Here is a 25,262-nt window from a genome sequence, read left to right as displayed (position 1 = left end):
GGAGGTCACTAGGGCATGGCAGAGGTGGGAGTGCTAGATAAGGAGAATCTTCCTGAAAGAGGATAGAGCATATAGAAAGGCCCTCTAGCAAGAGGGACCACAACGTAGTCAGAATACTGAAAGAAGGTAGAAGTGCATGTAGCACAAAATACCTGAGGGCTGGCTGTGGCAAGAGTTGAGTCAGGAGAGACAGGCAAAATTAATCCATGCAAAGTAGAAGATCTGGGTTCTTAAAAACACAGTTGGAAGGCATGGAAACAGGTTGATAGAGAAGGCGTAATACAAATTAGATTTGCATTTTGAAAGATCATCCTGGCTGATCTTTGGTAAACAAATGGGTGGAGACAAGAAATAAGGACAGAACTAAAGGAGTGACAATGGAGACTATGGGGTTTCTGAATTTACATGATATGCAAACAGAATACCTGGGCAAAGCAATAAATGGCAGTCTCTTAATCTATAGAGTTGGCCTTGTTGGAAGAGGACTGCATGGTGAGGATCAGAGCATCTATGCTGGTCACAAGAACAGACTTTCTTTTTTTTTTTTTTTTTAATTTATTCATGAGAGAGAAAGAGAGAGAAGCAGAGACATAGGCAGAGGGAGAGGCAGGCTCCCCATGGGAAGCCCGATGTGGGACTCCATCCCAGGATCCCAGGACCACGACCTGAGCCAAAGGCAGATGTTCAGCCACTGAGACACCCAGGTGCCCCAAGAACAGACTTTCAAGCCAGATCGTAGCATAGAGTCCCACAAATACCATGGTGTACCTTTACAAGTTATGCAATCTATCTGCCTCAGTGGGGGAGAGAATAATAATACAGATTTCAGAATTCCTTATCCAAAATCATCAGAGTTAGAAGTTTTCTGAAATTCACAACTTCTTGGATGTTGGAAAGGTATGAGATTTTACTAAGTATTGTGCGACACTTGCAACGAAGTCTTGGGCAGTACCCTATAAACAAACCATTGATATGTTTTGAAGCAAAATATATGATTATTTATACTACATAGTATAAAAACAATAAGCAGATTTATGTCAGTTCAGATCAGGTTTTGCCACCAGTGAGTTTGTACCTGTGTTCCAAAAAAATGTTATGGTTTTTTCTCAGATTTTCTTGAAATTTGGAATTGCAAATAAGGGACTGCTGATCTGTAGTAACTTTCTGCCAGATTCATTATAAGGAATAAATGAATTATTATTTTTAAGCATCTGGCACAGTGCTTGGCACATAGCAAATGTGAAATTTATTTATGAAATAAATAAAGCTCCAGTGTACAAAACTAGCAAGCTATATTAATTTAGGAATTCCTAATCCATAAAATATAGGGAACATGAAAGATGACCTCTAGTTTTCAAGTTCCATAAGACTCCAAAAATGTCTTGAGGAGTGTCTGTTTTGAATGCTTTATGGGAAAGGCAGGGGTAGACCTCAAATCCACTCCTGACCAGATACAGATGATCCTATAGCAATTTTACACCCTGCTTTCCTGCTTCTTCTATACCCATGGGCAGTTCAGTTATGCTCAGACCTCATTTTGTATTTACCTCTTCTCCAATACTATCGCATCCCCATCCTCCAAGATACCAACCTGGACACCCACTCCACACCCCATCATCAATGGACTATTACCACAGGTTCAGTCATGAACCTAAGCTCCATAATCACCGATATGAATCATCAAGATCTAGAAAGAAATAACTGCTCAGCCAAGCACAATCCTTTTTTTTTATTTTAATAAATTTATTTTTTATTGGTGTTCAATTTGTCAATGTACAGAATAACACCCAGTGCTCATCCCGTCAAGTGCCCACCTCAGTGCCCACTACCCAGTCACCCCCACTCCCCGCCCACCTCCCCTTCCACCACCCCTAGTTTGTTTCCAAGAGTTAGGAGACTTTCATGTTCTGTCTCCCTCTCTGATATTTCCCACTTATTTTTTCTCCTTTCCCCTTTATTCCCTTTCACTATTTTTTATATTCCCCAAATGAATGAGACCATATAATGTTTGTCCTTCTCCGATTGACTTATTTCACTCTGCATAATACCCTCCAGTTCCATCCACGTCGAAGCAAATGGTGGGTATTTGTCGTTTCTAATAGCTGAGTAATATTCCATTGTATACATAAACCACAGCTTCTTTATCCATTCATCTTGCGATGGACACCGAGGCTCCTTCCACAGTTTGGCTATTGCAGACATTGCTGCTATAAACATCGGGGTGCAGGGGTCCCGGCATTTCATTGCATCTGTATCTTTGGGGTAAATCCCCAGCAGTGCAATTGCTGGGTCATAGGGCAAATCTATTTTTAACTCTTTGAGGAACCTCCACACAGTTTTCCAGAGTGGCTGCACCAGATCACATTCTCACCAACAGTGCAAGAGGGTTCCCTTTTCTCTGCATCCTCTCCAACATTTGTGGTTTCCTGCCTTGGTAATTTTCCCCATTCTCACTAGTGTGAGGTGGTATCTCATTGTGGTTTTGATTTGTATTTCCCTGATGGCAAGTGATGCAGAGCATTTTCTCATGTGCTTGTTGGCCATGTTTATGTCTTCCTCTGTGAGATTTCTCTTCATGTCTTTTGCCCATTTCATGATTGGATTGTTTATTTCTTTGCTGTTGAGTTTAAGAAGTCCTTTTAGATCTTGGAAACTAGCCCTATCTGATACATCATTTGCAAATATCTTCTCCCATTCTGTAGGTTGTCTTTTAGTTTTGTTGACTGTATCCTTTGCCAAACACAATCCTTACTTAGAAAATGGAAGCCAACAACTATCCTCACTCTGCTTCCCTCAAGTGTTTTTGGGAAACGGTCAAAATTAGCATCAAGGAGTTTAGCCATACTATTTTAGAAGAGTCAGAAACTTAACTGCTCAAACCTTGTTTCTCTTTTGTGCAGTATTAGGATAATTAGAATAGAACCTACTCTACTTTCTTCTTACAGGTGCTGTGAGGGTCAAACAAGGTGATCCCTGTAAAAGCTACCTTACAGGGTTATAGCATATTGGTAATACCATCTGTTGCCTTATAACTGAAATAATTTCTGCATGGGAAAGATATCCTAGTAATGGATAGTCTCCTCAGAAAACTTAAAATCTGCATTTTGAATATTTTACTAAAGAAGAACAAATATTTGCTTACCATATGCCAGGCACTATTCTAGATATTTTACATGTGTTATTTAATCAGAAGATTTGATTTCACAGACAGTATCATCACATGCCTTATTCAGTTACTAAGTGTTTCTTGGTCTTTATTTCAAAGAGAACACAGTTTGATGAAAGTCAAACTCATTTATGAGAGATTGTTAGCTTAGAAATAATAGCCCCTTAAATCAATAGAGCACTTGACATTTTATAAAGGGCTTGTTCAGTCACAGTTACACTTGATTGCCCCAACAAAATACAATTATTAGCCCCATGTGACAGAGAAGGAAACTGAGGCTCAGCTAAGAGCCTGATAAGGAAGGAACCCAGGAATCAAACCCAGGGCTAAGTGTCTCTGGGATGCATGCTCTCAACCACTGATCTCTACATAATCTCTGCAGTCCTGGGAAGGACTGTGCTGCAGCACGATTTTTAATGAACAAATGCTAAATTTCTTTGCTCAGACCGTTTCTACAAACTATTTCATTTGGAAGAACAATAAAACAGCGTGGGACACAACAAAAGTGGTTTCATTAAACCAGTATAGCAAATGCAAGTGCAGAGAAAGATATACCCTAATGGTCACTTGCCACATGAAAATGAAAAGGCAAGGCTTAGGCCAAGATGGAGTTCTCCACCCTCTCTTTCAAGGTCCTCCTAATAACTCTGACTTATGGTATGTAAAGTTCTAGAGCAGAAGGAAATTCAATGTCTGTCTCCCTTGCTGCACCATTTCCTTTCCTGTGTCAGAAGGTACTGTGGAAAGCCACAATGCAGACTTAATAGGTTCTTCCATATTTCAAAATGCTTTTTTCCATTGCTTTTTCGCTTTTTTTTCTACAATGAAACCAAAAAGCAATTACCACTCCGTCTGCTCATCTTGATACTCATGCTTCACTGAGCTAGAAAGAAGAGGAAATGGGAATAGGAAATCTAAAACCAAAGACCTAGAGCCAGAAGAAAATGAACAAAGTTTTTAACTCAATGAGATTTGCATGGATATCTGCAGTTAAAGTTTCTATCCTACTCCATTTCTGAGAAAAACCTAATTGCATCTGATTAAGGCAAGACAGGCATGGCTGTATTTTTTTTAATAATAATTTTAAGATTCTGGAAGTCTAATAGAAGTATACCTTGCTTATACAATGATTTACACTTTACAAAGAACTTTCACATACATTATCTCATTTATTTCCTAAAACTGCTCATTTTTAAGCAATCATCTGAATTTAGAATTTAAAGGGATAGGAGGTGGATTATCATTTTGAGTGCCTACCAAGTGTTAGTTATTGCACTGCATGATTTGAATTCATTATCTCCAATCCCTAAAACTACCCAGTGAGGCAGGCACATCAGTCGGGGTCCCAGCAGAGTTTAAAGTCATCTAGCAAGGAATGCTACAGTAACTTGAGGCTATTGACAGCTTTCGGGAATTCAGAGAAGATGCAAATGGCTACAGAAGCCTAGGCTCTCCTGGAAGTTAAGCAGCCAACCTTTGTAATGCAGCAGGGAAATAGCCAAGGGGATGGAAACTCTAAACTCTACCCACACCTGCTAGGACTTGGTCACACCTCCACCTTCCACTGAATGAACAAAATTGGAACCGAGGGCAAAGGATCCCACTGGGGCAATCCATTTGAGTGCCCAAAATAGAGGAGGCTAGGAAAGGGTGAAAGGTAGATTTAGGTGAGGGAACAGAAGTTGTCTAGTACAATCCACTCCCTTTTTGTCTGTTCATCACTTACTCTAAATTTAATGCAATTGAAAAGATGGCAAATCAGGATGGGATGATGTCAACTGAGTCATCAAAAACATGGAGCCATCAGTGCTTTTCATAAAAGATATCAGAATAAAGAAAGAGAGGAAATAACGATTTAACATAAAATGTAACTGTTACAGTTCCTGTAGCTTCTGTATTTGAGCATAAAGCCTAAGTTGTTAAGCACCGCAGCAAGGGTTCCTCCACCACTATTACACATGCTCCCCTTACCCACAGTCTACAACCCAACTGGATGATCTTCTTCACTGATACAGTGACCCAAATCTTTATCCTTGAAGGATCTGCATTCTTGGAGATTTGTCCTTATTCCGTTGCCACAGTTAGTTGTCCACTTGAGACAGGGAAACTGAAGGACTCCATAAAAATCTGCTTTTGCTCCTTTTCCTGCTTCTATTCTTGCTGGGATCTTCATTATGCCCTCCTTGTAAAGGACAAGGAATTAATGACTTCTTTAGAATAGATAACATCTAAGGAAGAACCAGGTGAGAATGACGATGAAAGGAAGCTATTATATGCGTGTTCCAGACCTCTGGTGTTAGCTAGAATGCTCCAAGAATAACAGGTGGGCCCTCATCTTTGCTCTAACTGGTTCCTGTATGCCTGAGGGGACATGTACACCAGACCACTGTCCTCAATAAAAAAAAACCCAGGCCCCAAACAAAGATTCATGCTGCTTTCCTTTTCAAGTCTCTCAGACTTCTAATTTCTCTCCCCTACAACAAAGCCCCATGGTAGTATTCTATTTTTTTTTTTTGAAGATTTTATTTATTTATTTGAGGGAGAGAAAGAAAGAGAGAGAGAACATACAAGCAGGGGGAGAAGCAGAGAGAGAGGGAAAAGCAGGCTCCCTGTAGAGCAGAGAGCCCAATGCAGGGCTAGATCCCAGGACTCAGGGATCATTTTCTAAGCCAAAGCAATGCTTGACTGAGCCACCCAGGCACCATGTAGTAGTCTCTTTTAAATAAAGTATTCTTTACCATCTTTAACAAGTATTATAAATAATTTTTTTTTCTTAGACAGTTTCCAGACCTTAGCATTCTAGCTAAAAAGGATGACACCGTATTCATCGGTTTTAAGGTCTATATATTACATCATGAAAGACAGCACTCCAAAAATTGCAGAGTATTATCTTCCTACTAGCTTCATAGCTGAGCTTCACCACGTCAGTCCACTATTCCGTTAAGTAGCTGCTTCTAAGTGACGTAGAATATGATAAAAGCCAATGAATTCCATAGATATGAGCTGATTATGGCACATTTTTTGTTGGAAAATATGACCCTGGGTCAGAGGTGATATGGGATACTACTGTGATAGCAGAAGAGCAGAGAGCAGGGAAAGCACCTGAAATATGTCTTTGTCCTTTGAAGACAAATCAAAGTCCCCTCCATGAAATAAGAGGTCCAACAAAATCAATCTGTCACCAATCTGTTCCCTTTTAACAATGGTCACATGTAGCTGGGAGTTTAGCCTTAGCCTCTGTTGTGGGCACATTGGACACCAAGTTTTTTGAGGGGAAGTCTATGTTGTTGAGCTCATGAATAATAATCCCTCCTTGCCCTTTAGCCATTTGTACATGACCCCATTGGGCAAATACTGGGGCATTCACAGAGTGGGTATCTTGCCCATCTGGTTACCTAGAGGCTCATTCACAGGATGCTGTCTGCATTAATATGGAATACAAATGTCTATCTATGTTCACTCCAGAAAAATTTATCCACATACTTCTCTCCCAAAATTCTGATGCCAATAGGGCACCCACTCAAACTGAACTTGGAACCAGTGGACAAGGATTGCATTTGACACAGTTCATAAGTCACCATCCCAGAATACAGAACAAGCTAGAGAAAGATAAGACTGTATCCAGAAGGCAAAGATATCCCACTCAGTAGATACTACTGTCCCTTTTTTCAGATTAAAAAACTGAGACACAAAAGGCTAAATAGTTTGCCTGAAGTCACACAACTAAACAAGGAAGCTGAGATTCAAAACTTCCATTTTAAAGCTTGTGATCTTCCTTAGGCCATTAACGCCACATAGAGGAATAGAAAGCCTCTCAGATTCCTGTCGAGGAGAATTAGGTTCATTTGAGAAGCAAACCAATTACGAGCTTTAAAAATTTTTTATGTTGATAAGTAAAATCCAAAATTCCCTCCTGTGGTCATTAAAATTAAATCTTAAAGATCATGATGAGCAAGGAATTTAAAGAGCTTTATTAGCTCACTCAGTGGAATATGTACTTAGAGATGGCTTCACCTCCAATTGTCAGTCTTCACAGTTCCTATATTATGGAATATAATGGAGCAACATTAGTAATTTTAAACTTTCTAGTAGTCACATATTAGAAAGCAAAAGGAACACAGATGAATTTAATTTTAATGATGTACTTTATTTAACCTAATATGTCCAAAATATTATCATTTCAACATGTAATCAATATAAAAATATTCATGGGATTTTTACATTCTTTATTTCAAACCAAGTCTTCAAAACCCAGTGTGCATTTCATACTTATAGCACATCTCAGTTCAGACCAGCCACATTTCAAGTATTCAATAGCTGCACATGGCTAATCCATATTGGATTACACCACTCTAAAGATAAAAAGGTGTTCAACTGGCTGGCTGTGTCTTCTCAATGTCTCTCATGTTCTTCATCTTGAAAATGAGCAGAATAGCACTCTTGGGAAGAAAGTGAATTATAATAATAACAGTAATAAAAATAACTAAGATTTGTCATGTGACAGACCCTCCATATTCTTAGAAAACTTATGGCATTTAATTCTTATAACAAAATATAAGTAAAATCAAGACAAGGGATCCTGAGTGGCTCAGTCAGTTAAGCAACCAACTCTTGGTTTCAACTCATGTCACAATCTCATGGATCGTGAGATCAAGTCAGGCTCTGCACTCAGTGGGGAGTCTGCTTGAAGACTCTCTCCCTCTGCCCCTTCCCTACTTGTGTGCATGTGTACATTACCTCCCACTCTCTCTCTCAAATAAATAAAGCATTAAAAAAAATAAAAGAACAGAAAGATCAAGACAAAAAATGATTAAGTATCTTGCCTTAGGTCATAGCTAGGAACTAACAGTTTGAGCCCTGGCAATATGATTTCAGTATCTGAACTCTTTGAGAATAATAATAATAGCTACCAAATATTATATTTTAATACCCAATAAGTTAATAGAACAGTGATTCAGACCTCAGCAAAGCTAATCTTGCATGATATATGGAGCCATTATTATGACTTTGTCCCAAGAAGTTATGTTATGGGGAGAAAGAACATGGCAAGAAATAACTAATCATAAAAGGCAGTTTATAGAATGTAACAGGCAAATAAAGATGAGCTCTACAAAAATCCAAGGTAGTGATCCAGCATTAGTAATCAATATGGGCTATCATAACCAAGAAAGTCTTCTAAGAAGGAGCTGGGTCTTAGAATCCTATAAGGAAAAGATAATATATAACCAGCAAATGCAAGCAGAGTCAGACATGTGACCTGTGCAGTCATACAGAACCCTGTGATCAAAAGGGCCCTATACTTGCTTTATTTTTTTTTTTTAAGATTTTATTTATTTATTTGGGAGAGAGAGAATGAGTGAAGGGAGGGGCAAAGAGAGAAGCAGACTCCCGCTGAGCAGGGAGCCAGACACGGGACTCATTCCCAGGACTCTGGGATCATGACCCTAGCTGAAGGCAGACGCTTAACGACTAAGCCACCCAGGTGCCCACCATACTTGTTTTAATGCTGACTTGAAATCCTTAGTAATTTTATCTTTGAATTTGTGTTTTTTACGTGTGCTGGGACAATGGAGAATGTGCATGAGCAAAAGAAATGCATGTAATATGCAATATTAGTGTCCATCTCCATTTCTTCCCACTCCATGTGCATTTTGTACTTATTATACCCTATGAGTACAGAATTCTAATAGACCCACAAAATGTGGGAGTTCAGTAAGACTCAAAGTGAGTACAAGGTAAGTATGATATGACTACAACTGAGTAAGTGAACAACTCCAAGAGGCCACAATTTTCATTTGAGCCAGGACTTGCTTTGAACACAGAAAGAGAACAGGAGCATTCTAAGAAACATGAACAACCAATGAACCCTATCATATTCTTCCTTATTTAGTTACTTCCCTGTATTAGCCAAACAACCATGCTTAAAATGAGGACACACAAGAAAAGAGTAAGAGGGCTAACCATAGTTTTTTTTTTTTTTTTCTGTCCTTTCTTACCCATCAGTAAGCCTGAGGTAGAGAGTATTGGTAGAAAGTTTGCATACCAAGAAGTGAAACAATAATAGCTGATTTAGTTCTGTGAAGCATTTTTACTGTTCTGATAAGAATATATAGGTACAAGCTATGAAAAACAAATTGAATAATTTTGGTAATTTTGCATACAAGTTAAATATCTTTATGTTTGTGTTTAAAGCTGGCATTGAACAATATAAGATGAATGGTAAAATTCATGCAACTAATTCAAATTTTTACTTCTTAAAATTTGGAATAATATTAAATAGCAAATAAAAATACCATGACAAATCAAAACATAGAGACCATGGAGAAAAGGAAAAAGCTTTATAATTTCATACATACAACGATCCTTTTTTCCTGGTTTTGAACAAAGGTGCCTACATTTTTATTTTGTACTGCTTCTTACAAATTATGTAGCCAATCCTGATGGAAAGCCTGCAGCTTCCCCCTTTCCTACCTTATGGCAGACATTACTGACTGCAGATGGCACTGTTTCCCACTGAGCCCAAATATGACACCAGAATCCTTCTCAAAGCAGGGCTCCAAAGAGTAATCTAAGCAGGCACATAAGTTAAATTTATGGACATCCTCCAGAACCAAACCAGACAGATAGAAGGTGGGTGACATTCTAGGCAAAGAAAATACTGAGTAGTGTGCACTAGGTCAATGTATAGGTCAAACTTACTCACCTATCTGTAAACTATCAACTCCCTGTTAACCATTCCAACACCAAGTAATAAAAATATAACAGCAGTCAGCTTGATGAATGAGGTAATTAGATTATTTCACTAGTTACAGAAATGATCCGCAATCTATGAGCTTTTTAAAACTGTATTAAAACTGCAGAAACCTTTAAAAAATGTATAACACAATAAACTGATCAATACTTTTATGATGATTATGGTGATTATTACATACCAGACACTGTTTTAAGTGATTTGTGTATATCAACCCAATCCATACAACAAACCTGTGAGTTAGTTATTATGATTATCCCATTTTTGTATGTGAGGAAACAAGTCCACAGAGGTGTTAAATAACTAGCCCATAGCCATCAGCTAATCAAAGCAGAGCCACCAGTTGAACCAGGGAGTATGGATCTAGAGTTTGTACTACTACAGTCACCTAAAGGTGACTGCTGGTGTCTATCACAAACATGGCAATGTTTTGCCAAAGACATTGAATTTGATGCCCTTGGTAGCATCGGTTTCTTACAGGCTCAGAAGGAACGGCATCTTCCCAAGTGACATTCTTTGTCATCTGGACTTTAGAGCAGTTCTACTTGAGCTATTTCAAAAAGTGTCTGATGAGCAATTTCACCCTTTCCAGTCCTTCCCATTCTAACCATAGCAGTTCAATCTCAGCCCAAGAAACAAACATCCAGGACACCAGCTCAGCCAGCCAAAATATTCTATATTCCTGCTTGGGTAAATATTATTATCTACTGCCTTCTTTTGGTCCTTAAAATTACTTACGGGTATCTTAGAACCAAGAGTCCTTAGAGATTATCTAATTCAAGGATAATTTTAAAAGTTTATCTTACATGCCCACTCTGATCTGATCAAATGATGGTTGATGCAAGGAACAATCAGCTGAGAAGCATTTTAAGGCCACTAGGACAGAGTATGTATCTGATTAGTAGTAGGTAAATAATGCCATGGATACAGTATTTCTTTCTTTTCTCAAGTTTTTGTTTAAATTCCAGTTAGTTAACATACAGAGGTAATATTTTGTTCAGGTGTAGAATTTAGTAATTCACACTTACATTCAACACCCAGTGCTTATCATATAAACACCCTCCTTAACACTCATCACCCATTTAACCCATCCCACCACCCACCTCCCCTCTAATAACCCTCAGTTTGTTCTCTATAGTTGAGGGTCTATCTTCTGGTTTGTCTCTCCCTTCCCCCCTGTCCCTGGCCCATGTTCATCTATTTTGTTTCTTAAATTTCACATATGAATGAAGTCATTCTTTTTTGATGCCTAATGCTCCATTGTGTGTGTGTGATGTGAGTGTGTGTATCTCATATCTTCCTTATTCATTTATCCATTGGTGGGCATTTAGGCTCTTTCTATAATTTAGTTATTGTTAATAATGCTGCTATAAATGTCAGGGTACATGTACCCCTTTGAATCAGTATTTTTGTATCCTTTGGGTAAAGACCTATTAGCACAATTGCTGGATTAAAAGGTAGTTCTATTTTTAACTTTTTGAGGAACTTCCATACTATTCTACAGAGTGGCTGCACCAGTTTACATCTCTACCCATAGTGCAAGAGGGTTCCCGGTTCTCCACATCCTCATCAACACCTGTTATTTCCTGTGTTGTTAATTTTATCCATTCTGACAGGTGTGAGGTGGTATCTCATCATAGTTTTGATTTCTATTTCCCTGATGATGAGTGATGTTGAGCATCTTTTCATGTGTCTTTTAGTCATCGGGATGTCTTCTTTGGAAAAATGTCGATTCATGTCTTCTGCCCATTTTTTAACTGGATTATTTGTTTTTTGGGTGTTGAGTTTTATAAGTTTATATATTTTAGATACTAACCCTTTATAAGATATGTCATTTGCAAATATCTTCGATAGGCTGCATTTTAGTTTTGTTGATTGTTTCCTTCTCTGTGCAGAAAGTCTTTATCTTGATGAAGTCCCAATAGTTTATGCATACAACATTTCTGATCTCATTTCATCTCTTTAAACATACAGGTGGAGAAACTGAAGCTTGGAAACTTGCAGACAATCCCTAAATCACATTTGCTGTCTCCTTCAAAATTGAACACCCTGTTGCAGCCCTTACTCTGCTTATGATCTGCATGCAAACCTGAATGTGTCACTGCTCTCTAGATTTCAGCTTCCTCATTCATAAAATAAAGGAATTAAAATCCAACTGATCTCCACAGAGCAGTCATTCCTAGAGAGTTCTGTGTTTCCAGAGGATGAGGACCACTTTTACTCACACTTCAATGGATGTCACACAGCAATTCTTTCCTCCCAGTTTTGGTTGGGTTTTTTTTTTTTTTTTTTTTAGATTTTTATTTATTTATTTGAGAGAGAGCATGAGCAGCAGAGAGGGGCAGGAGAGGGAGAAGCAGTCTCCCCACTGAGCAGGGAACCAGATGCCAGGCTCTATCCTAGGACCCTGGGATCATGACCTGAGCCAAACCAGATGCTTAACCAACTGAACCACCCTCTTTACTTAGCGTCCCTCTTCCAGTTTTGACAGCTTTAGTGTAAACTAACCACTTGGGTGTTCCTTTCACAGAATGCATGTTCTATTTGCTTTATTCTCAAAATTCAGATTTTTAGTAATGAATTCCACAGCTAGACACTAAAAAATCACAAAATTTTTTTTTTCAGCAGACTTCAAAGCATCTATTAGGCTATGACCTTCAATGGTCACAGTACAGCTTTTCATTTCCTCTTCTGTCTTGGCCAAGGTAGTGTTGAGGGGCATTTCCCAGCTTATCTCTCTCCAGCAACTTCCCTAAATTCAGACTTTCTGGAACTATGATTATACTTTAAAAATTTTTTTATTAAAAAAATTTTTTTATTGAGGTAAAATTGACAAATAACTAGACTTATGATAATACTTTCACCAACTTTTTAAAAAATTGATTCCAGCATAAATGGAAGCCCTGCTTCAAAATCCCAAGGCAGAATCTAAAACAGTGGACAAAATCCAGATTTTCATTAATATTCTGATAGGCGTCAAAGTCTAATTTAAGCACCCAAACAATATATGAAAAGGAAAAAATACAGATTTAACGTCAAGCACACACATATATAATATACTTTATGTTTATAACAGAAAGAAACATAAAACACACGTTTGTACCTGATGATTTTGTATACATATGTAAAGGCTACCTATGCTCAAGGATTATTAAAGCAGTGGTTTTGTAAATCAGGAGTCACATATTCAAATTTTGCTAAGGCCTTTCCAATGTATTTCAAAGAAGTATAACATAGATGTTAAGAATTTGAACTCAAAGCCATATTATTGGGACTCCCTGGGTGGCCCAGCAGTTTAGCGCCTGCCTTCCGCCCAGGGCGTGATCCTGGAGTCCTGGGATCAAGTCCCACGTCAGGCTCCCTGCATGGAGCCTGCTTCTCCCTCTACCTGTGTCTCTGCCTCTCCCTGTGTGTCTTTCAATAAATAAATAATTTTTTTAAAAAAAGCCATATTACCTAGGTTCAAATCCAGATTCCTCCACTTTTTAGCTGGTGACCTTTAGCAAGTTATTAAATTGTCTTACCTCGGTTGGCTCATCTATAAAATGGAAATGATAATGACTACCTAATAAGAGCTGTGAGGATTCAGTGAGGTAACACACATCAAGTGCTTATTCTAACAACTGCATATATTTTGATAATGGTGAGTTCAAGCCTCTTGGAATAATTACCTCAGTTATTAACTTCTTTGTTTCCTCTTATTTTGCAGATAAAGAAATTGAAGTTCAGAAAAGAGTTAAGTTACTTGCCTAAAGTAACCTTCATTGAGCAGGCCAAGGTAAGATACTACTTAGTAGCAGCCAGGACCAGAATCCAAATTTCCTAAACTTCAGACCACTGCTTTCCCCAGGTCAGTGCTCTTTCTGCTTCATTTGAGGCAATAATGCTTCACTACCTGGTTCTAGTTAGATGGGTTTCTTGAGAGGAGGTTTTGTGTCATTGTATTTTTATTGCCTAGAATAGTTTCTAGCACAGAGTAAAATTAATTAATGTCAATTGTTGAAATAAACTGGTTGGTCCTTTACTTTATACATCTCAGTTCTTTTTAGATATTGTAAAGAAGCTGATAGCCAGTTATTTAGTTCTTATGGAGAGTCTACTGTAGTAGTCAAGAAAAAGGGTTCAGAAGCTAGAATGTATGGACTCAAATTATACTTCTGCTACTTATTATTTAACTGTGGGCAAATTACTTAACCTCAGTTTCTCCAGTTATAAAATGGAGATAATAATGCCCCTGTTGCAGAGTTATGAGTAATAAATTGGTGGCCAGTTTTTTTGTATCTATTGGCATCTAATATCCAATTAATCAATCAAATACTAACCTAGATGTTGTGCAAAGGTATTTTGTAGAGGTGGTTCATATTTACAGTCAGTTGACCTGAAGCAAAAGAGATTAGTATAATATGAATGGACCTGATCCAGTCATTTGAATAGAGTAAAAGCAGAACTAAGGTTTCCCTGAGGAAGAAAAAATTCCACATGTGAACTGCAGTGTCATCTACCACTTGAAAACTTGGAGCCTTCCTAAAGGTTGACCTACAGATTTTGAACTGACCTATCCATAGTCACATAAAATAATTCTTTGTGTGCATATACACACATATATATTTATATATGACATATATATACACACATATATATGTGTATTTACATATATATCCTAGATATCATATATATATATATATATATATATATATATATATATATATATATATCTCCTAATGGCTCTGTTTTTCCACTGGGCCCCTGACTGATACATAAGCACATACCTGGCATACAGCACTTACTCCATCAATGTTAAATGCTAATAGTGTTAGTAGTGTTTTGCTCTTTTATTATTTATTGAACATGTAGAAAAAGCTTTCAGCACAATGACTGTAAAAATATTTTTTTCTTTGTCTATAATTCTCCTGAAAGGGATCATGCCCATAATGTTTGAACAACTAAGTAGAAAAATTGCATATAGATAGATAATAAGAAAGCAAATGTAGGGAAAATATTAACATTTGGAGAACCTGGTAAAGGATATAAGGGAATTCTTTGCACTATTTTTGCGACTTTTTATGTCTGAAATAATTTTAAAATAAAAAGGTAGAAAATTTAAATAATGAAAATTAATAGAATTAATTTAAATTAAATTTTAAATTTTTCAATAGATTTACTGTTAGAATCTAAAGATCTGAGGCAAAGATTGCTGATATGAAGTGAGAAATAACTATAAAATGCCTATTTTAAAGTTACCAATGCTACTTAATAACCAACTCAATTGCTCCTAATTTAATTGTGCAATATTATCTTTATGTACTCTTAATAAATAAAGGTTCAAAGGAAAGAAAAAGAGATTACATTATGCTTGGGTAGAATACAGGGAGAATGGGTATGATTTCACTACAGAAAAATGAAAGATGGTAAAGAAGGACTTTTTAGACAAGTGAAACAGGCTAAGTCAGTCTATTTTAGATGATAAAATCTATGTCTATTTAAACTCTTTTTCTTTGTAATAAGTGCCCAGCAGATAAATGACCAGCCTGGCTCACTGCCTGGTAGGGGTCCATATATTTCAAAGTTCCTCTTGGAGGCCGAGTGCTAAGAAGTTTATTTAGAAAATACCTAGAAGTTTCCTGGGTCTAGGCCTTTCTGCTGGATCAAAGTGCACCCTGTGGACAAATGTACCCAGAATGAAAAGGCTAAAATCCTGGGCTATCTGCTAGGACTTGGCTTTGTTCTAACACCTCACTTTTGATTAAGAGATCGCACACTGCCTTATTATTAAAATTGTAATTCAAACTTTCTTGGCAGCTACACAATTGGAACCTCACAGACAGGCCGCCTACCCTTTAAACATGACATTTGAGCTAATACGCTGTCCTTTTGCCAAGACACACATTACTAAAAATCACTGGAATCTAAAGGCACCAAAAGTTCAGCAATCAAACCCCAAATGCTGATTGCCACTGCTCAGTGCTCATGGTAAGAAGTTTCATTTAGGCTTATGAGGATGCATTAGCAGACCAGAGCTCATCACCAGGGCACTTGGAGGCTGTACCCCGAAATGACTGCGAAAAATCCCCCCCCCAAAAAAAACAAAGAAAAATCTACATGCTTTGTGATTTCATCTAATTTCCCCCATCTTCTGCTATCGCTATATTCTATTTGCAATCTGTTCCAAGGAGAGCACACACCATCCAAAATTAGGATCTTAAAGTAGAACTTACATTCTGACTTCTATATTTTACAAAGTATTCTTTGCAAGCCCACCAAATACACAAGGCTTTGTTAGTTATTATACAAAGATTTAAGAGACAGCATCTTTATCTTTATATTAAAAGAGAGTATATAATATAGGAGAGATAAGACCTATAAACCAGAAACAACTATGACATCATCTTTGGCATACAGGCATTCCAAAAAGAGGTTAGACATAGACTTTGTGGTATGTCTACCATGACGTTAACTTATTTGAGTGGTGGGATTTGGGTTGATTTTTGCCTTCTTAGTACTTTATATTTTGTTTCAATTTTTATAGTAATTATGAATAGTTTTTACAAAAACAATATTGGTATTTCAAAAAGAGAAGGGCTTCGTGGAGGAAATGGAACTTTTTAAATGGCTATAATCTGGGAGAATAATAGTCAATTTGTTAGGTAACTGGCCCCCATTCTACCTTCTTTGGAAATTAGGAATCAAAGGAAGAAAGGCACCTCCATGAGCCTCAGCAAATTCACAACTTCCTACTACTTGCTCCTAATTACTGTGCTAGTGAAATTCAGGAAAATGTAAGTGGCATAAAAGGCAAGACTCTTTTCAAGCCAGCAGGTCCAACAGAATCATTATGGAGGAGGCTACAAAGTAGCAAGTATTTTCATGAAACATAATTTGCCAAAGAGAAAACCTCAGCTAACAAGGACCAACTTATAGTTCTGATCTGCCTGGGAGCAATCATCCAGTCAGTGGTCATAGCACCAATGGAATGATATCTTCTCGAGGAAATAACTCACCTCTGCTGCATAGAATCTGCATAATAAACTCTTCCAGATACAGGAACCTATAACAGTATATACTTAAATTGCTTGACTGGTAAGAACTAAAGCTATTTCAGAAACAAGGCAAGGTGATAAAGTAGACATAGTATAGGACTAAGAAACAGAAGATGTAAGTTTCTTTTCAACTATGCACTTAATACAATGTATGCTCATTGATCCATAGAGCCTCTCTTGAGTTCAATTAGCAACACTAGTCTGTAAATTAGGAATATGATCATCCTGCCATTACTACTTTATAAAGTTATTTTAGAGATTGTTATGTAATTTTTGTTAATGCTTTTGGTACCTTGTAAAAATGAGGAATCTCACTTATGATCACTAAGAGTTTAGAAAAACATACTGTGTGGTTATTTTGTTTAAAGATGAAGAGAGGAATTTTTCCTCCAGAAATGCCAATCCCACAACTTTCCTGGTTTTCAACCTAACAGGTAAGGTGTCAAACAGACCATCTTGAATTTTCAAGTGACTGTAAGTCAATGAAATTTAAGTTTTACAATATGTGTCTTGATCCATTCATTCAAGAAATGGACATTGCCCATCTTCTATCTTAATATAGAAAATGCATCCTTTTTTTGCAAACTTAGACACAGCTTAGGGGTAAGCCACTCAGGGAATAAAGGCATCACCATCACCAAATAGAGGAAACTGAAACATGGTCTTTGAGGCACTAAATTATTATAGATCTAATGAGATGAAGAACATGAGATGCTTATGAAAACTCATGTAGAGAAAAAAATATATGTGGCTGGGAACAGTTACTTTATAAACTGCTTTGAGTGCTCTGTGAGTCTCTACAAAAGCACACTCAAAATGATTGCTTTCTAAGGAGAGTGGATATGAAAAGCTCAGGGCTTTGGGTTGGCCAAGTGGAAAAAATATAAATTTGAGAGTCAGGTTAGACAATAGAGATGAAGTTGAACGCTGCTACCGTACTCATCTTTCTCCACCCATACACTGCTCAAACTCACTTCTAAATGAACAAACTTCATTCCTTAGTCTTTCAATCATTTCCATGTTGCTTATACTTTATCAAAATCACCCTCGACAAGGCTGACATCATACGGCAACATATGGAAAAAACAATAATGCTAAGGATACTTGGGGTTCTTTGTTCTCCCTTATGTTTTAATTTTTTAACTAAAGAATACAAATATGAGACATGCAGCTGTTTTGATATAAAGCCCAAAAAGGTATAGATACATCATTTTTCTGTTACGTTGTACATCTTTTTACAAAAATAGATAATTCCCCAATGATTTAATATTAAAATCAATAATTCCTTCTTTCCTTCTCCTTCTTCTGGAAAACTAACAAACACACAGACCACCTAAACAGAAAAAAGTGTAAAAATTGAAATCTGCAAATGTCTGAAGTAAAGCTAGACCTGGGAAGCAATGGATGTATCCCTTGGTGCAAGTTAATGCCAATTACTTCCAAAGAGATCCACAATACAATGAGTCTGAGATTTTAAACACAGAGAACACAGGAACAAAGGCCATTAAACAACCTAGCTGATGCGGCAAATACCCATTACCCAAACTATAATATTTAAAACACTAAGACAACAGTCCCATAGTATTTATACAATCCAGAATCAGAAGAAAATGGAATTATCATCATTAAGTTCTAGTAAACTCAAACCCAAAACAAGAAACACAAGAATCCCAAAACCACATTTACTATTTTAGCTTCTTCTCCACTTTATTTGGGAACTTTGTACCCTTGGAAAGTCACTTCATCTCTCTGGGACTCATTTTCCTCTATAAAATTAAGAAGTTAGATTAGATGATATTTACAATGCTGAACGGCTGCATAATATAACACAAGGGAGTTAGAAAGCTTGCTATCCAATGCCTGATCTGTCGTTAAACGTTAGCCAAGTCATTTAACCTTTCCTGAGCCCCCAAATTCCTCATCTATTAAATGGAGACAAAATCACCTGCTTGACTACCTATGCAGCTGAAGAGAATTGGATTGAAAGTGGTTAGAGAACTGCAAATGTCATACAATTATAATGAAGTAGAAGGATTATGATCATTTTAACTTCCAAAACATCTAATAGAAAAGTTTTTTTTTTCTTAGTTTCAAAGGAAAAACAAAATGTGATGATTCTATTGCTCGGAGCAACTTTAGCGCCAATGGCTGATGAAGCTATTAAAGATCCAATATAAGATAGTGAGAATCAGAAGACAGGTCCCAATACAGATTCTATGTGACCCTGAACAAGGCATTTAATCTGACTGGTCTCCCTTAGCTTCTGGATCTCACAGACACAGAACTGGAGCAAATTATAATACCTAACATTTACTAAATGCTTATTACCTGTTATGTACTGCTCCTCCCATACCCTCTGTCAGTTATACCTCAAAACAGTCGCATGAGATAGGTAGTATGATCATTTTCATTTTACAGATAAAGTAACTGGCACTGGTGGGTATGAAAGCTTCAGGTCACCTATTGCTTGGATAACACGTGATCAGTCTGATTTCAGTGTCCACACTCTTGACCTATAACCAACAGTCTCCAGCGTTTTGGTTTGAGGACTCTTAAAAGTTACAGAAGACCCCAAAGAGCTTTTGTTCAGAATTACAACTATTGATACTTACTGTATTAGAAATTAAGAAAAATTTTAAACTTTGTGATTTCATTTAAAAATAAGAAGCCTGGGGCAGCCTGGGTGGCTCAGCGGTTTAGCGCTGCCTTCAGCCCAGGGCCTGATCCTGGAGACCCTGGATCGAGTCCCACGTCAGGCTCCCTGCATGGAGCCTGCTTCTCCCTCTGCCTGTGTCTCTGTCTCTCTCTCTCTCTCATGAATAAATACATCTTTTTTAAAAAATTAAAATAAAAATAAGAAGCCTGAACCCATTAGATATATATAAGTATATAAATAAAATATAAATATTTTGTGAAAAATTTTATTTTTCCAAAAACTAAAATAATGAGAAGAGTGGCAGTGTTTTAAAGTTTGCAAGTCTCTTTAATGTCTGGCTTCAGAGAAGATAGTAAGAGAAATGGCCATTACCTCCCAACCCCATCCCCCAATGGCAATAAAACAAAACATTATAAATGGAAAAGAAACTAGAAAAAGATCATCACAATTATACCAGCACCATTTTAACATTTATCTAATAAGCATCTTAAATTTCTAAATTAGAAGGTCACCATATTTAGTGAATGAAATGGAATAATAATCATAATGAGATTCTAAATTGCATTTTATACTTCAGTGATAATCCCAGACAAATCAGCCGTTACTAGCAATTACTGATGATTTATTTTTGTTACCAGCCTGAAAAAGTTTTTGAAGGAAAATTAATGATAGATTGATTAGGAAAAAATGCACATGCCTATTTGGTTCTAAGAAGGTCTAATACAAACCCTCCTAAACAGAGGCATAATCTAAGGGAGAAAAATGATGACAGGTGTAGGACCGATAAGGCAGGGAAACATAGGAACTTAGGAGAAGATGAAGTTCCAGGTAACCTCTGAACTAGTATTAGGTGACCATTCTGTCTGAACACCTGTGATTTACTTCCACCATTTCCTTCCTCAATCCCTGGTCAGGCCATTCCTTCCTTCACTCTTCTTCCTTCCACTCCTCATCTTCGGGTAGGGCCAGTCTGCTTTTAACGATGCCATAAAATTGACATTTGATCTTAGGGAACAGGCAAAAATAATATTCTGAATTCCTTTCCCTGTTTGGTCCACCTGGTAAACAACCTTGATTTACTCAATTCACTGAAATAATTTTTATTCACTCAACAAATGCTTTACAAACAATAATTATGTGCCATTGTTTCCTTCAAGTCTTAATGTAAATATCACCTTCTCTGTGAGGCTGTCAGCAGCCATTCATCTAAAATTGTAAGCATGACCACCATTACTATCATTAGGCTGTTATATCCCTCCCCTCTCTTTTTCCTTTATTTTTTCTATAATTCTTATCCCTAGCACATTGAAAATTTCATTCATTTATCTTATTTACCTTTCCAACAAAAATGTAGATTCCATAAAGACAAGTATTGTTGTGTATGCTTCCCTACAGTTAATTCCCCAGCACCTAGAATGGGGGCTGATACATAGAACTTTATTTCTGTCTTCCTTCCTAAGCTCCTTCCTTACTGAAGACAAGCCCAAGTCTCCAAATTGCCTGTCCTAGTCAGATTCCTTACCTACCTTAACAGTCACAAACACTTAATGCTAAACAGATAGATATGAGGAAAGAAAACCACAAAATACATTTGATGAGTGAGTGAATGAACAAATGGATGTAGCATTTTGTCTCTGTGAAGAGAAAAAGAAATAATTAAGTCATAGACTATGCTTTCATGGAGCTCATGGTCCACCAATGACTCTAAACCAGGAACATGTGACAGATGACATTCACATCTGTCAGTTCCACAGCCATGCTGAACAAGAGATTGTGCAATTCTCCCTTCTGTTTCCTGAAATTCCATCCTTTTGCTCTTGTTCAAGAAAGCATTAGGATCAAGGATTTCAAGACTGAAAATGGTATTCCCACAGAAGTAATCTTAAATCTATTTTTAAGGTAATTTTTCCTAAAATGTAATACTTTCACTGTGATTAGTAATCAATTACTTAAACCATAAATCATGACCACTGGCAACATTTCAGAATGTCTAATTCATTTTGCAAAACTGCTTGACTAGAAGACAGGATAAAGAATGTCACTTGACAAATAAGGAAAGCTACTTGGTCTATTAAAATAATATGCAATAACCACCTGGAAAACACTTGGATGGTATAGAAAAATACAGGATATTGTTCTTGAGTCTGCTTTATTCTCAAAAATGTGAACTTTTATTCTTGGTAGATCCCCAATGCCTCTGTAATCCAGAACCCTTATATACCTGAACTCTAGGGTTTTACAAATCAATCAATCAAACATTGGATAAAAAACTGAAACACAGAACAAAGGAAGAATAATGAATGAGTCATTAACAATATGCCAGAGATTCTAAAGGCCCCCGAACCTATGTAACTCATAACTCATTCTTCAGAATACAGCCACCACCTCCTACCAAGTCTCTCTGACTTTCCCAACCCAAATCTCATTTTTCCTACCCCTTGATCACATATTTTGTTACTTCCTTCCTTAATATACTCACCACCACATTTCACTTTGTGGTAGTCCTTCAATATCAGCTCTAGAGCCCTTTAATTCCATGACCACCACAGCAATCTTGGGTTAGTTCCTTTGTTACATGTATACATAGAACCATATTCTTTTCTTTCAGAGCAGTTATCTCAGCTATAGTTATACATTTGTCCATTTGGGAATTTGACTTGAACTGTCTCCCTCACAAAACTATAAGCTCCATGAGGCCTAGTGACCATGTATAATTTTGTTCACTGTGCCTTCTAATCATGAGCACAGTACTGGCCATAGACACTACATTAATATCTAATTAATTAATATGTAACTCATGCATAAGTAGCATCTTCCCTAAAAACTATTAGCTTCTTTTACCTCTTATAACATGTGGTTTAATGCCTTGAACATGATAATGACTCAGTAAATATTAGATTGGATATATTTGCCTAAAAGTTGTGTATCTGTGCATGAAAGTAAATGTACATCTGTGTGGCAGGGAAAAGACAGGAGTTACATAGGAAACTGAATGCACCTTTAAAAATTCATCACAGCTTTCTGTCTTTGGCCTCCATCATCCTTCAGAAGATTTTTCTTTTTTTATGTTCAAACTGAACACTAATTTAAGTCATTACAAGATATTACGCTGTTGACAAAAGAACCTGTTGCAGCTTTTAAAACAACCTCAAATAGGATAATAGCCCTCTGTAATTGGAACAAAAATTCATTTTTATTGAAATTAAACAGCATGCACTGGAAGCTAAAAGAAGTAATTCTGCCAGACTTGGCAGCTTGGTTGGACCAGTTTGTGCACCACATTCACTGGTAATAATGGTTATGTACAAGGCCCCTTGGGACCATCATTTATTCACAAGGACAAAACTTCACAGCATACTTTAGAACATATTCATTATTCTGGATGCTCCAATTTCATTTCAACTGTTATTTTTTGAGCATGTAATTTTTTTGATAGAAGAAAACATCTTCAGGAAACCATTAAGTAATTCTTGAGCCTCTCAAAGGATAGACAAAATATATTTAGACACTTAGCCATGCAGTTTTCACCTCTTACCCCAAAAGGCCAAGTCAGCAGAGTAAAGGAAGAGATTAGAAATTCTTTGCCTGGCATCCTGGCTAGTGGCATCCACTTGGCCTGATGTATTGTACAGACCAACTATCAACAATCAATTCTTTAATCCTCTGTTGGGGCTGCTTGGCTGCTGGTCCTGCTTCATAGCTCACTGTCATAGTATCCTTTAAAACCCTGTGGCATCTAAAAAGCAATTCCACACAGAGCCAGGGTTCCATTCTGGAACACTTTTAAGTGTGAAGTATTTGCATTTGACCCTTCACATGTTCACTCACAGATGTCTATTTTCCATAATAGAAATAGCACAGGACCTGAAATAGCCACGACCTAAGTTCTCTGTCCAGGGTTTGCTGTACAGGCTGGGGAATTTTGAATAACAACATAGGATGTCCCTCAGTTTCCTCCTCTGTTTTCAGAGGGAGGTGAATTACATGACTTCAAAGGATTCTTTCAAGTACGGAGTCTATGCAATTGGTGAGATCACTGTTTTGATGTGCCAGGCCTATTTTTTGTTTTCTCCTTGTTAAAAATAGTTAACCCTTTCCTTAGTGAAGAGAATTTGACAATGATCAGTCTTAAAATTGGTTAACTTTGTCAGATTCCTAGCCTACCTCCAATCTTGTAGAGATTCATATACAGAAAACCAACAAAAGCAACCAACTATATATGGTATTAAACCAAAAATACCTATCAAAGTTCTATTAAGTATCCAAAACTGTAGGAACACCTGGGTGGTTCAGTGGGTTAAGCATCTGCCTTCAGCTCAGGTCATGATCTTGGTCCTGGGATCAAGCCCCACGTTGTCGGGCTCCCCGTACATCAGGGAGTCTGCTTCTCCCTCTCCCTCTGGACCTCCCAAACACACCCATGTTCTCTCTCACTAGCTGTTCTCTCTCTCTTTCTCTCTCTCTCTCCAATAAATAATAAAAAATCTTTTTTAAAAAGTATCCAAAACTGCAATAAGTATTTACTATTGGGGAAGGGCTGGAGTGTCATTTAAATGGAGAACACAATGAAAGTCCAAAGAAAATTAAGAAATTGATTTGAAAAATGATACATGTCAAGTCATTTATGTTAAAATACTGAACTCTGTGAAGCATACGGCCAAGTGAGTGAATACTAGAAGGTAAGGCTGATACAGTCATGGAACAAATGAATAGGAAATAAATTTTGGCCTGTGTCATAAAACATTAAAAAAAAAACATTTAATAGAAAAGAAAAAAATTGAGAAGTTCTTCCACAAACATGCCAATGCTTAGAGATATAAATGAATAAATATGTACAGTGCTTAAAAGTATGAGTTTTGCAGTTCGGTGGCCTGATTTCTGATCCTGATGCTGTAATATAGCTGTCTGTTGTTGGGTAAGTTACTTAACCTACTTGAGCCTCTACTTTTCCTTATATGTAAGATGGCAATACTAAGAATGCCTATCTCAGATGGTGTTTTGGTTAAATTCAACAAGGCAATGCCTAGCACACAGTAAGTACTCAATAAACATTAGTTATTTTAATACTAATTAATATTTTCTGGGAACTTTTTACTCATTCTTAGGCCCAAAAGATACAAATAAAGTAAAACTGGTGGAAAAAAAAAAAAGGTGGAAAAAAAAAAAAACAAACAAATAAAGTAAAACTATATCCCTGGCCTCAAGAAACTTAGCCTGAAGTAGAAATAGACTAGTCAATAATTCACTGTGATACATATTGTACTGGAGCTATACAAATAGAAGCACAGAGAATGAGTACCCAATAGTGGCTGGGGAGTAGAGAAGGATGAAAAAAAAAGATTACAGAGAAGGTAATGATTATGGTAAGTCTAAAAGAATGAGTAGGAATAGATAAGTCACAAAAAAAAGTTTTTCTAAACAATAAATAAACATTACACGCAAAAGTATAGATGTTCAAATGATCTGAGAATTGAAAATAGTTTGATGATGGATGGACATGGTAGAGAGCAGAAAACAGCAAGGGACAAGGCTGGAAAGCTGATAAAGAACCAGATTTTAACCCATTTTTTTAGGCAAAGGAACCAATTAAGGAATAAAAAGTCTAAAAAATAAGGTTGAATTGGTAAATTATACCCAATTATTGGAGGGCTT

The 25,262-nt window shown here is 37.0% G+C and overlaps 1 pseudogene; it reads left to right on the top strand.

Annotated features, from left to right (window-relative positions):
• LOC100686411 overlaps positions 1–15,758 on the top strand; it is a 61,582-nt pseudogene extending 45,824 nt beyond the window's left edge.
• The last annotated feature ends 9,504 nt before the right edge of the window (positions 15,759–25,262 follow it).

This window comes from Canis lupus, chromosome 20, assembly GCF_011100685.1.
Source record: "Canis lupus familiaris isolate Mischka breed German Shepherd chromosome 20, alternate assembly UU_Cfam_GSD_1.0, whole genome shotgun sequence".
In the NCBI taxonomy this organism is placed as follows: Eukaryota; Metazoa; Chordata; class Mammalia; order Carnivora; family Canidae; genus Canis; species Canis lupus.
The sequence above is the reverse complement of the archived record's forward strand: the minus strand, read 5'-3'. Positions and strand labels throughout refer to the sequence as shown.